The 12,049-nt window shown below is 38.7% G+C and overlaps 1 long non-coding RNA gene across 1 annotated transcript; it reads right to left on the minus strand.

Annotated features, from left to right (window-relative positions):
• Nucleotides 1-7,226: 7,226 nt before the first annotated feature.
• On the minus strand, nucleotides 7,227-10,886 carry LOC310739429. Its single transcript, XR_014537401.1, has 3 exons — nucleotides 10,220-10,886; nucleotides 8,904-10,015; nucleotides 7,227-8,491 (listed from the first exon to the last, which is right to left on the minus strand). It is a non-coding gene; the product is annotated as an uncharacterized lncRNA (long non-coding RNA).
• Between the last annotated feature and the right edge of the window lie 1,163 nt (nucleotides 10,887-12,049).

The following is a 12,049-nucleotide window of genomic DNA, read 5'->3' on the forward strand; positions in this document are numbered from 1 at the left end:
GAGAAGGTTGGAGGATGTGGAGTTGGTGAAGCAGGATGTAGATAGGATTAGTAAGGAGGAAGTGAGAGCAGCGATTAAGAGGATGAAGAATGGAAAGTCGGTTGGACCAGATGACATACCGGTAGAAGCGTTGAGATGTTTAGGAGAGATGGCAGTGGAGTTTTTAACCAGATTGTTTAACAGGATTCTGGAAGGGGAGAGGATGCCTGAGGAATGGAGAAGGAGTGTGCTGGTACCGATCTTTAAGCATAAGGGAGTTGTGCAGACCTGCAGTAACTACAGGGGAATTAAGTTGATCAGTCACACCATGAAGTTATGGGAAAGAGTAGTGGAAGCCAGGTTGAGAGAAGAGGTGACCATCTGTGAGCAACAGTATGGTTTCATGCCGAGGAAGAGCACCACAGATGCCTTATTTGCTTTAAGGATGTTGATGGAGAAGTATAGAGAAGGACAGAAGGAGCTGCATTGTGTATTTGTGGATTTAGAGAAAGCGTACGACAGGGTGCCGAGAGAGGAGTTGTGGTATTGTATGAGGAAGTCAGGTGTGTCAGAGAAGTATGTGAGGGTGGTGCAGGACATGTATGAGGACAGTGTGACGGCAGTAAAGTGTGCAGTAGGTACGACAGACTGGTTCAGGGTGAAGGTTGGACTGCATCAAGGATCGGCCCTGAGCCCTTTCCTGTTTGCAGTGGTGATGGACAGGTTGACGGACGAGGTCAGACAGGAGTCTCCCTGGACTATGATGTTTGCAGATGATATTGTGATTTGTGGTGAGAGTAGAGAGCAGGTTGAGAAGAGCCTGGAGAGGTGGAGATATGCGCTGGAGAGAAGGGGAATGAAAGTCAGTAGGAGTAAGACAGAGTACATGTGTGTGAATGAGAGGGAGGGCAGTGGAGTGATGTGGTTGCAGGGAGAAGAGGTGGAGAAGGTGGAGGAGTTCAGGTACCTGGGGTCAACAGTGCAAAGTAATGGAGAGTGTGTTAGGGAAGTAAAGAAAAGAGTGCAGGCAGGGTGGAGTGGGTGGAGAAGAGTGACAGGAGTGATTTGTGATAGAAGAGTATCTGCAAGAATGAAAGGGAAAGTTTATAGGACTGTGGTGAGACCTGCGATGTTGTATGGATTAGAGACAGTGGCATTGAGTAAAAGACAGGAGGTGGAGCTGGAGGTAGCAGAGCTGAAGATGTTAAGGTTTTCATTGGGAGTGACGAGGATGGACAAGATTAGAAATGAGTTTATTAGAGGGACAGCACATGTAGGATGTTTTGGTGACAAGGTGAGGGAGGCGAGATTGAGATGGTTTGGACATGTGCAGAGAAGGGACATGAATTATATTGGTAGAAAAATGCTGAAGATGGAGCCACCAGGTAGGAGGAAAAGAGGAAGGCCAAGGAGGAGGTTCATGGATGTGGTGAGGGAAGACATGCAGGTAGTTGGTGTAAAAGAGGCAGATATAGAGGACAGGGTGGTATGGAGACGGATGATCCGCTGTGGCGACCCCTAATGGGAGCAGCCGAAAGAAGAAGAAGAAGAATACAGTAAGTAAGTGAACAAGTCAAAACTGTGTTCAAAGTGTCAATATTTTGTGTGAGCACCATTGTTATGTAGCACTGCCTTAATCCTCCTGGGCATGGAATTCACCAGAGCTGCACAGGTTGTTGCTTGAATCCTCTTCCACTTCTCCATAATGACATTGTTAGACACCTGGCGATTCTCCACCTTCCACTTGAGGATGCTTCACAGGTGCTCAATAGGGTTCAGGTCTGGAGACATACTTGGCCACTCTATCACCTTCACCTTCAGCTTCCTCAGCAAGGCAGTTATCTTGGCGATCTTGGCGATCTTGGCCTAGTTTCTGAAGGGAGGGGCATCATGTTCTGCTTCAGAATGTCACAGTACATGCTAAATTCCATGTTTCCCTCAAAACACCGCAGATCTCCAATACCAGCAGCACTCATTCAGCCCCAGACCATGATGCCACCACCATGATTGACTGAGTCAAGATGCAATTTTCTTGGTACTTCTCACCAGGGCATCATCACACATGCTGGACAAAATCTGAGCTAAACAAGTTTATCTTAGTCTCTTCAGACCATGGCACATGGCTCCAGTAACTCATGCTTTTGGACAGGTTGTCTTTAGCAAACTGTTTGCAGACTTCCTTGTGAGCCAGCTTAAAGAAGAGGCTAACGTCTGGGATGACGTTCATGAAAACTGACTTGTTGCAGTGTTCGTTGTATGGTCTGAGCACTGACAAGCGGATCTTGGCAATGATGGCAGCACGAGGACTCTTTCTTTGATCAACCATTGTGAAGCCTGTTCCGAGTGGAACCTGTCTTGGAAAACATCTGTATGACCCTGGCCACTGTACTGTAACTCAGTTTCAGGGTGTTATAGACCTTCTTAGAGCCTAGGCCATCATTGTGGAGAACAACAATTCCAATTCTCTAATCCTCAGGGAGTTTGGTCACAGATATCTATATTTTCAAGAAAAGCTGGACATTGTGACGAATGGTTGTCCAAAAATTATAACAATTATAATTATAATTTAGCATTTTCAATTTGCACTAAAAACACATAATATGCCATTGCATATTACAAACCTAAATTCTGGTATTTAACGTATTTTGGAGTAAAGCTTGTAATGACTTTTTGACTGTGGTATGACTTTTTTTAATTCATTTTGACAGCTCTGTCTTGTTATTTGATTACTTCAAATATTATGTTACTGCTTCAGTGTCCAGGTGTCTGCTTCATTTAAATGTCAAATAACCTCCTAGTTCTCATATGGTAGATAAATTACGGCATAAACAACACTAAAATGTGTAGTTTATAAGGGTAGGGTGTAATTTCAGGAATAGCTACAGACTCAATCCATTTCCCAATAAACACAGTGACAGCTAGGTTCATAAAGACTAATGTTATTAATGTTTTATGTTGACAGAATTGTGCAAAGAATTGGATATCACTCTGTGTCTATCTTGTATTGGCTTAGTCCATAGATAGATGAAATTAAGGTCTTGAGTACTGAATGTTCTCTGTGAGAGAGAGAGAGAGAGAGAGAGAGAGAGAGAGAGAGAGAGAGAGAGAGAGAGAGAGAGAGAGAGAGAAAGAGAGAGAGAGAGAGAGAGAGAGAGAGAGAGAGAGAGAGAGAGAGAGAGAGAGTGTTAAGCATAATCAAAGAACCCTCGCTTTGTCATGACACATGGTTTCGATTGGCAGCCCACTAGCAAAGAACACACATGTTAACCTTGTATAAAAAAATAATTGAAAAGGCTGAGTAAACACAAATGTACATGTTGCCTGTTTCTCATATTATGTACATTAGGTTACAGCTGCACTTTGTACTCAGTCAAAAGCTTTGATCACCTGATCATCACAACCATATGTGGTTTCACTTTATTACCACAAAGATGGAAGCACTTAATTGTACAGAATGTCTTTGTATGCTGTAACATTACAATTCCCCTTACAGGAACTAAGAGTAACTAATATGGTCAGGTGTTTACAAACTTTTGGTCATATTGTGAGCTGCAAATGAGACACATGGCATATTGCTGGATCCTTGGAAAAAGGATTACTGCCAATGTCTCATTCGCATTAAGTAGAGTCCTTGAATAAGTGAAACATGTATTGGCATCCATGTCATTTTTGTGTGCAGAGTATTTGGAAGTAGTTTCCTGAACATTTGAAAACTTGTTTTTGTAAAAAATAAAAATAAAAAATCAATCAAATAAACCAGCCAGTTGCATATTCATGAGCCATTGCATAAACACATGGTGAGTATAATTTTTTTATTAAGCCTCAAGGGAAGTATAAGATTCGATACACACACATGCACACACAGTAGCCTCACCATATTAGAATGTATGTATCTGAGATATTGAAATACTGTACCTTGTGGTGTGTGGGTTTGTGGGTTTTATATGGTTTGTGTAGAAATTGGCACTTTTACTGCTCTCAATGGATTTGGGAAAAACCCATAACAGCACTTATTCTTAGTAATTACGTATGTATAATAAAACATTTCTCACATATTTTCATCTTTCATTTTCAGACTTATGATATACTGTATTAAGTCCAGTCTACTGTTTTAAGTTTAGTAACTGTATGTACATTTTTGTGGCATTTGTCATTTCCACATGACCCATTTTATTTTTTCAGTTTTTTTCAAACTCAAACTGGTGACAGTCTATATAATTTTTTCTAAAGTTGCTTGAATTGTGCCTGTATTATATAGAACCTGAAGATAGACATGCAATACATATAAAGCCATTCACAGGTATTAACATACATACATACATTCTGTATGGCACAAGACTTTATTTTGAGTAGCCTCACAACTTGAACCTATCTATGCAGTCTGCTTTTATGCTGTTTTTAATCCAATTTCTACTTTTCCAGATGTCACAGAGAAAAAAAACAATGATAAAAATGATTAATCTTTCTGAGCATCTGATACGTGACGTATGTTTGTGAAAATGTTTTCGCAATGTACTGATGTCTGAACAGGGGGAAAAATGCCTGACGATTCCATGCAGTTTGAGATTCTGTGCAGTTTTTAGGTTTTTACCTTGGGCTCTGTGAAAGACATTAACACAGAAAAATGTGCACTCACCCATGCAAACTTTTAAACTACACACCATTAATCCACATATTCCCATGCCTCATAGTTAATGTATACAGATATTTTGCCATGTATAATCTCACAGAAAGCACATACATATCACAGTACCCAAAATAAATTTCATCCACCACAACAGCTCTTCATTCTGTTCTTCTGTGCCTCCTGCCGAACTCTTAAAAGTTTTATGTTGAACCCTTTAACAGTTTCCACTTTGTAAAAAGCTACAAGTAGACCCCCTTTGGAAAGGTACCATTAACCACCCAAAGAAGCCTTCAGAAATCCTTTTTTGTAAGAATGCATTAAATGTTAGTCTGGCATTAGACGTCAGTCTGGCACCTCACACATGCGGTTTATTGAATACAGGCTACTCTCAGACACAAGACATGCAGAACACAAGATAAAAGCTGAACCAAATAACCTAGCTTGTCTTTGCTTAAACCTAGTACCAAAAAAGGCAACAAATCTTGCAATGCCCAAGTTTATAGGATGGGCCCAGACTGTATAGGACGCAAATGACATGTAATTTGTAATTTGCCAGTTACTGCATGCTATCACAATCTTTATACAAAACCCCAGGCAATCCCCAAATGTTGCTATAACACAGAAATAAGCAGCCATTTGTGTCATCAGTGGAATACAGGGTTATATGCTGAGCAGAGGTTTCATGGAGAATCATAATGTCCACATTCTCAGAAAATTACATTGCATTACCTTCCACTTCTTTATATGAAATCTATATATTTTTTCGTCTTTAATTTATATGCTGTACCTAAAAACTTCTGTCAGCAGACAAATTCCTAGTGTGTGAGCACTCTTGAAATAAAACCCATTCTGTTTAACACCAGATGCAATTATGCATAAATCTTGTCTATGACTGTGTACTATATGGTCAAACAGTGGAAGTTTGTAAACTGGAAATTCACTGTACTTATAACATAAAGTCTATTTTGCTGCTTTTTTTAGCTTATGAAGTGCAATTGTAATACTAAACCACCACAGTAAAACTGTTTGGATTAGTTGCAGTTCAAAGCCATCTTCATGGTTTCTAAGTGGTACCATCCACAGCAATCTCCTGTATCTTAGGCTGCCCATGTGGAGCCATCTTCAGCAGCTGTAAGTGGTTTCCAAGTGATGATAACTCCATCCAGACATAGTGCACCAGGATAAATCTGGCAAATGTTTTTCTGATGGGTGGAGTCTTGACGAGAATGACACACTGAACCTACAGTGCCTCACAACAATGCCCCAATAAAGGTTTATGGAAATGGTGTATGCTATGTGCTTTACAGTTTCCAGATCTCAAATCAATTGAATGTCTATTGGAGATTTTTACATTTATGGTTTATATCATTATCATCATCTTAAATAATACTAATAGAGGAAATACCTTTGGATCAAGAGTGTTCAGTATTTTAAATGCAAGATTTCCTTAATTAGTTTGGGTACACGGTGGGTTTACTATCTGTAAATACATTAGAAGTAAAGGTCAAGTGTGTGCTGTTGGTTGTACAGCTCCACTTATACACATCATCCAAGCAAAAAGCACACATGTCATATCAAAAAAATGTTTTGGTTCTTTAAGATTTTTTAATAAATAGATTGCCTGGCAAGAGCACTACAATCTATTTAGAAATACACAACATGCAAACACACATGCAAGAAAATGGACCCAAGTTTTGTATGATACACATACAATAAATGTGTTGCAAAAATGTTAACATAATGAAAAGACAATTAATTAAAACCCATTCTACATTATCTTGATGCAACTGTTTTGAAAAAGCTAAGTATTCATACTTTATGTTTAATCATATGCATTGAAATGTGACTGAGTCAGCTGAGACTGGTTCAAATAAATTAATCTGCATAGAGCTGCTTTGTTCTTTTTCCATCACACTCTTCAAAATGTGTTCATGTCTGTGTGAAAAGAACACAGAAACAGACTAATTACCTAGGCAATGGATCCCATGTGCAGTTGTTGATTTCTATCTTCTATAACCAGGCACAATCCACACACAAAATACCAGTGTGTGTGTGTGTGTGTGTGTGTGTGTGTGTGTGTGTGTGTGTGTGTGTGTGTGTGTGTGTTTGAGCTTTTGGAGTGGAAAATGTGTGGTTGTTCTGAATGCAAAGAGGATGATGCTTTGCCTTTAAAGTTCAGAAATACCACCTATGATTTCCTAAGTTAGGCAATGGGTCCACCACAACCCTGACCAGAATAAAGTGGTTAATAAAGAGAAACGAATAAATAAACCAATGAATTACCAAACATTACGGTTGATTAAAGTAATAAAATAAGGCTTTTTTTTTTTTTTTTTACAAGGTCAATTTTCTATTAAAAACACATGAAGTGAGCACTAACTGATTACCTCATTTTAATTTGAAATATTTTTACAGAATGCTTTTTTCATAACTTCGACCTACAAAAGCAGAATCCACCAGGGTGAATACTGAAGACTTACTGTAAGAATCATAAGGAAAGAATTTCATTGCCCACAGCAAGGCAACTATGATTCTATTGACATAAAAAAAGGTCAGGGCTGGATTATAGTGCGCTACAAATGGCCAGGACTGATCATAGTCTAGTTGGCTAGCTTCATAGTTTTTTTTTTTTTTATATCAACCCATGGTTGATATTTGAAATTGTTAGTAAAACACATGCAGTAAATTTTTTTTATGCAAACCATTCGAACATCCTGTTATTATGAAGCTGGCATCAGATATATGGTTTGAGGTTTGATTATGAAATGGGACCAGCACAGAAAAATACTTTACTGAGTATGTATCGTCTTCCTAGACAATTGTTAACAGTTTAGTATAAAAAAAAATTTTGTGCATAGCTTTAATGTTAAACATCCTGGATATCACCAAGGCTATGATCCTGTGGTCTTTCTTTACATAGAAAAAAGTTGAGATTGAGTCACTGTAAGGAGAATTAAGAAGAAACTGATGCACAGGATTAGGAACATCAACTAATCATAGTTGGCAAATCAGGAACAAAGTTACTAGTACACCATGCACGTGAAAGTATTAATATATTTGCCCAGTATCATGTGTGGGTTTCCTGGAAGCCTAACTGATTAGGCCAAGCCTTCCCAAATTAGCGGTGGAGTCGTGGTGTGGCTTTTTATATAAATAGTTTTTGAGCGATCATTTTATTCAATGATTTTACTAATTAATATTAGAAATATTAAAGATGGACTTTGTGTTATAATGTTTTTTTATAACATAATGAGAGTCACATTCAGACAAACCACATTTAGATGAATACTATAGAATAGAATTCTATTTGCTGTTGGACACTATTCTGACATATTGCACTAGTTCACCATAGCACAAAAAAATTTCTTTCCATGATTAAACTGTTATATAAACTGTTATTGAGTACTACCACCTACAGGCTTTCCAATTACAGTTAATATTTAGAAAAAACTCAAAAGAGGTTTCAGTTTTCTGGATTTCCTAGATTAGTATTTTTTATTTGAGACATCATGACCGTCATGATGACAGTGGAAAGTTTCAAACTGAAACAGAGCTGGTCAGTCTGTTTACCTTCAATGGTAATAAAACTGCTCAACATTTAACAGTTCGACTTGGAAATGCACTGGGACCGGGATTCTTTCGCTCTGATGTGTCGTCTGGTGGATGTCTCTTTTAGATTGTCTGGATGTAACACAGCGAGTGTGAGAAGAATCATGCTTTTCATGTTACTGCTGCTTCTATCATGTTGGTGTAGATTATTTTGGTATAACAACACTTTTCCACTAGGCTGCTAAAGCAGGGCTCGGAATATTATCATTTGTTAAAAAATGTCGTAAAAAACTGATAATGAACATTAGGGGATGCCCAATGGTTTGGGAACACAGACTAGGAATATTAAAAATATAAAAATAATCTTAAAATATTAAAAAGAATATTAAAAAGAATATTAATTCTTAGAGGCGGGGGAGTGGTGGCTCCAGCGGTTAAGGCGCTGGGTTACCGATCGGAAGGTCAGGGGTTCAAGCCCCGGTATCGCCAAGCTGCCACCCTTGAGCAAGGCCCTTAACCCTCTATGCTCCAGGGGACCCTTACAAGAAAAATAAACCAAGGGCCGTGACGTCGGAGGGACGTGGGGCCGCCTTCCCGTGGGCTCACCACCTGCAGGAGGGACCGTAAGGGACCGGTGCTGAGAGGATTGGGCAGCAGTCAAAGGCGGGGGCCTTGACAGCCCGATCCCTGGACACGGAGAAGTGTCTGGGGAATCTGCTTAGACTGCTGCCCCCGCGACCCGAATTACAGATAAGCGGGAGAAAATGAAATGAAATTCTTAGAGGCTGGAAAACTCTGTAGCCATAGAATTTTGCCTCTAGTAAAGTCTTCAATGTTGTTTGTGCCCTTGACAACATGTCAACCATTGTCATTGGTCAGCTTCATCCATGTGATGTGGTGTTAACCAGCTGGACAGTTATATGAGAACTTTGTGTTGGACTTTGTTTTGCTCAGTTTTCCTAAATCCTGGAAAAGATAAATTATTATCCAAGCAAGATACAGATAAAAAAAAAACAATATCATGGGAAATCTGAGAGAAAAAATAACTCAGACACAGGTGCTTCCTGTCTTAGAGACCAGAGTTACTGATTTGGTCACCCGTTTAATGGTTCAGGACCAGAAACATGAAAAATTGATGACCAAGCAGAAGTCGGAGCAGAAATTGATGCATGGCTTAGAAGCAAAGGTTAAGAAGCAGGATAACATGACATAGTCCTCTAAATTCAAAGAGTTTGTCTTTTCCATTACACGGGCTGTTAAAATTACCACTGTAACAAATATTAAGCTACATGGTGGTATAATTGAACAAGCACACTTTTAAAGATATACTCATACGTGTTTCAAGCATGATGTAAAAGACATATACAGTCTACTTTTTAAACAAGCACAGATGCATGAGTCTATCATTTCCCTCTCCGCATCTCTCTCTCTATCTCTCTATCTCACACACACACACACACACACACACACACACACACACACACACACACACACACACACACACACACACACACACACATGTTATAGTCATTAGCAGGGTAGTCTTGCAGTGAGCCGACAGCATCCTATTACACTATTATACTGTGGGAACAAAAGGATTCTGTTTGTGTGTGCATGTGTGTGCGTGTGTGTGCGTGTGTGTGTGTGTGTGTGTGTGTGTGTGTGTGCATGTGTGTGTGTGTGTGTGTGCGCGTGTGTGTGTGTGTGTGTGTGTGTGCGTGCGTGTGTGTGTGAGTGTGTCTCATTTTCATGATAATCTACTGATAGTTCCAACAGAGCTAGACATATATAGGCAGGTCTTAAATCTTGTTATGCTACCTACATATAACACACAAACACACACAAAAACACACACGCACACTGAATCAGAACATTCCAGAATGTAGCCCACCTGGGTCCAGACATACCCACAATGCCCTGGAGTTTAATGACATAGCACAGCCTAATAAAGACTATAATTTCTCTCTCTCTCTCTCTCTCTCTCTCTCTCTCTCTCTCTCTCTCTCTCTCTCTCTTCCTCTCCCACACACACTAGCACACACAGACACACACACACACACACACACACACACACACACACACACACACACAAAAATAGAGCTAGAACACCCACATCAGAATATGCTGCTGCTAGGGATTATGTCATTAACCACTGCAAGGAAATATAATAAGTGGTCAGAATATAGAATAAACTAAAAAAATTATCAACTCTCTATTACTGGAGCACCACAGTAAAAAGATATTTAAGCTTTTCCCCATGCATTTATGTTTTCAGTAAGCCAACAAGCCTGTGTTCACAAGTCTGTGGTGTAATCAGGAAAAAGAACCATTTGAACCATTTGAATTACATGTACTCTGATTGCAGTAGGCTGGCTCTACTATGTATGATATTATTTTTTTAGTAGAATAAAACAAATGAATACATGTCACTGTTACAGACTAAATTAATACATTTGCAGCATTTGCCACACACCCTCATCCAGACTGATTTACAGTTATCTCAATTAGTCAATTGAAGAGTTTAGAGTCTTTGACAAGAGTCAAAGTGGTGCTGGTGCTTGGTGGTGCTGGAAAGGACTCATGTACTTTCAAGAGGAAAACCAAAATCTTATCTACTACATTTAACCCTCAGAATAATTTTGAATATGAAATAAAATATCATTCAAATTTCAACATCCATCAAAAAATAAATGTAACAAAAGTCCACACTTTCTTCAATAGCTGCAATGCCTGACAGTGAGCATCCCAGGCCCAAGTAATTAGATTTTCAGTTTTAAATACTTCAAACCAAAGTGTCATAATATGTAAATTATGATAACCATAAACTCTTGAGTGTGTCTGAATTTCACGGCTCAAAATCCAATCTGCCAAGACATACAAGTAAGCCAGTAATTAGGCAGATCTTTTGGCATTTTCAGCATGTAAGATGACTAATGCTTGTTAGCAATTTGCTGTATAATATAAGTGCTTCAGTAGGTAGCACTCAGGATAATGTGTAAGCGGCTATTTAGCAAACGAAAAAAGTAACAAGCTACTGAATTAACTGAGTTCATTTGGCAATTTGTTTTTTCTGTATGTAATGTTGACAATTGCATTTCACTTCAGCGTAGATTAACTGATTAACTGTTGCCAAAAAAATTCTGATTAGTGATATCAGTTGTACATGTAATAATTTCATTTGAAAGTTAATATATATATACAATAAAATATTTGTTTCTGATGACTTATTTACTCATACTTGAATTAGTAAAATTTTCTTTTTTAATCACTCCTTTTTCTTTTACTTTTCTTTAGAATACTCAATTATAAGCGAGATGTAGAGATTACAAATCTGATTAACTGACTGCCCCAACAACTGGCCATTAGTCTATGAATAATAAATACGTTTCTCATGGAAAATTAGCTGCAATTATTCTTTGTAATTTCCTATAAGTTTCCCTACAAAAATGATGTACCTATTAGATGTAATTGAACCTCCCTCATAAAAAATGAGATCAGTCTGGTGAATAATTAAATAAGAACAACATTTGCACAATGTTTTTTAAGAAATCACACAGGACATTGCAATAGTTCCTAAGATTCACAGAACATCACAGCTCAATCCACAGTCTTTTTCTCAAAATCCCAAATGATCTATTATCAAATCCAATTTTAGCACCTGCCTATGACAAAGCAATGAAAATATGCATAAACATAAGAAGTGGATGAACAGTGAAATGAAGAAAGGACAGAGTTATGGGAAACAAATGAACGCATCTTAAGTTTGCCAAAACAATTGCAGACACCACTCAAGGTAGCCAATCCTGGCTCCACCTCCACAGCATGGGTCCGCCTGTTAAACTCATAACTCCACCCATAACAGCTGCCCTAGTGTGATAGACAACCCGTTACCTC

The sequence above is a fragment of the Silurus aristotelis genome, assembly GCF_946808225.1.
Source record: "Silurus aristotelis genome assembly, chromosome: 16".
Taxonomy (NCBI): domain Eukaryota; kingdom Metazoa; phylum Chordata; class Actinopteri; order Siluriformes; family Siluridae; genus Silurus; species Silurus aristotelis.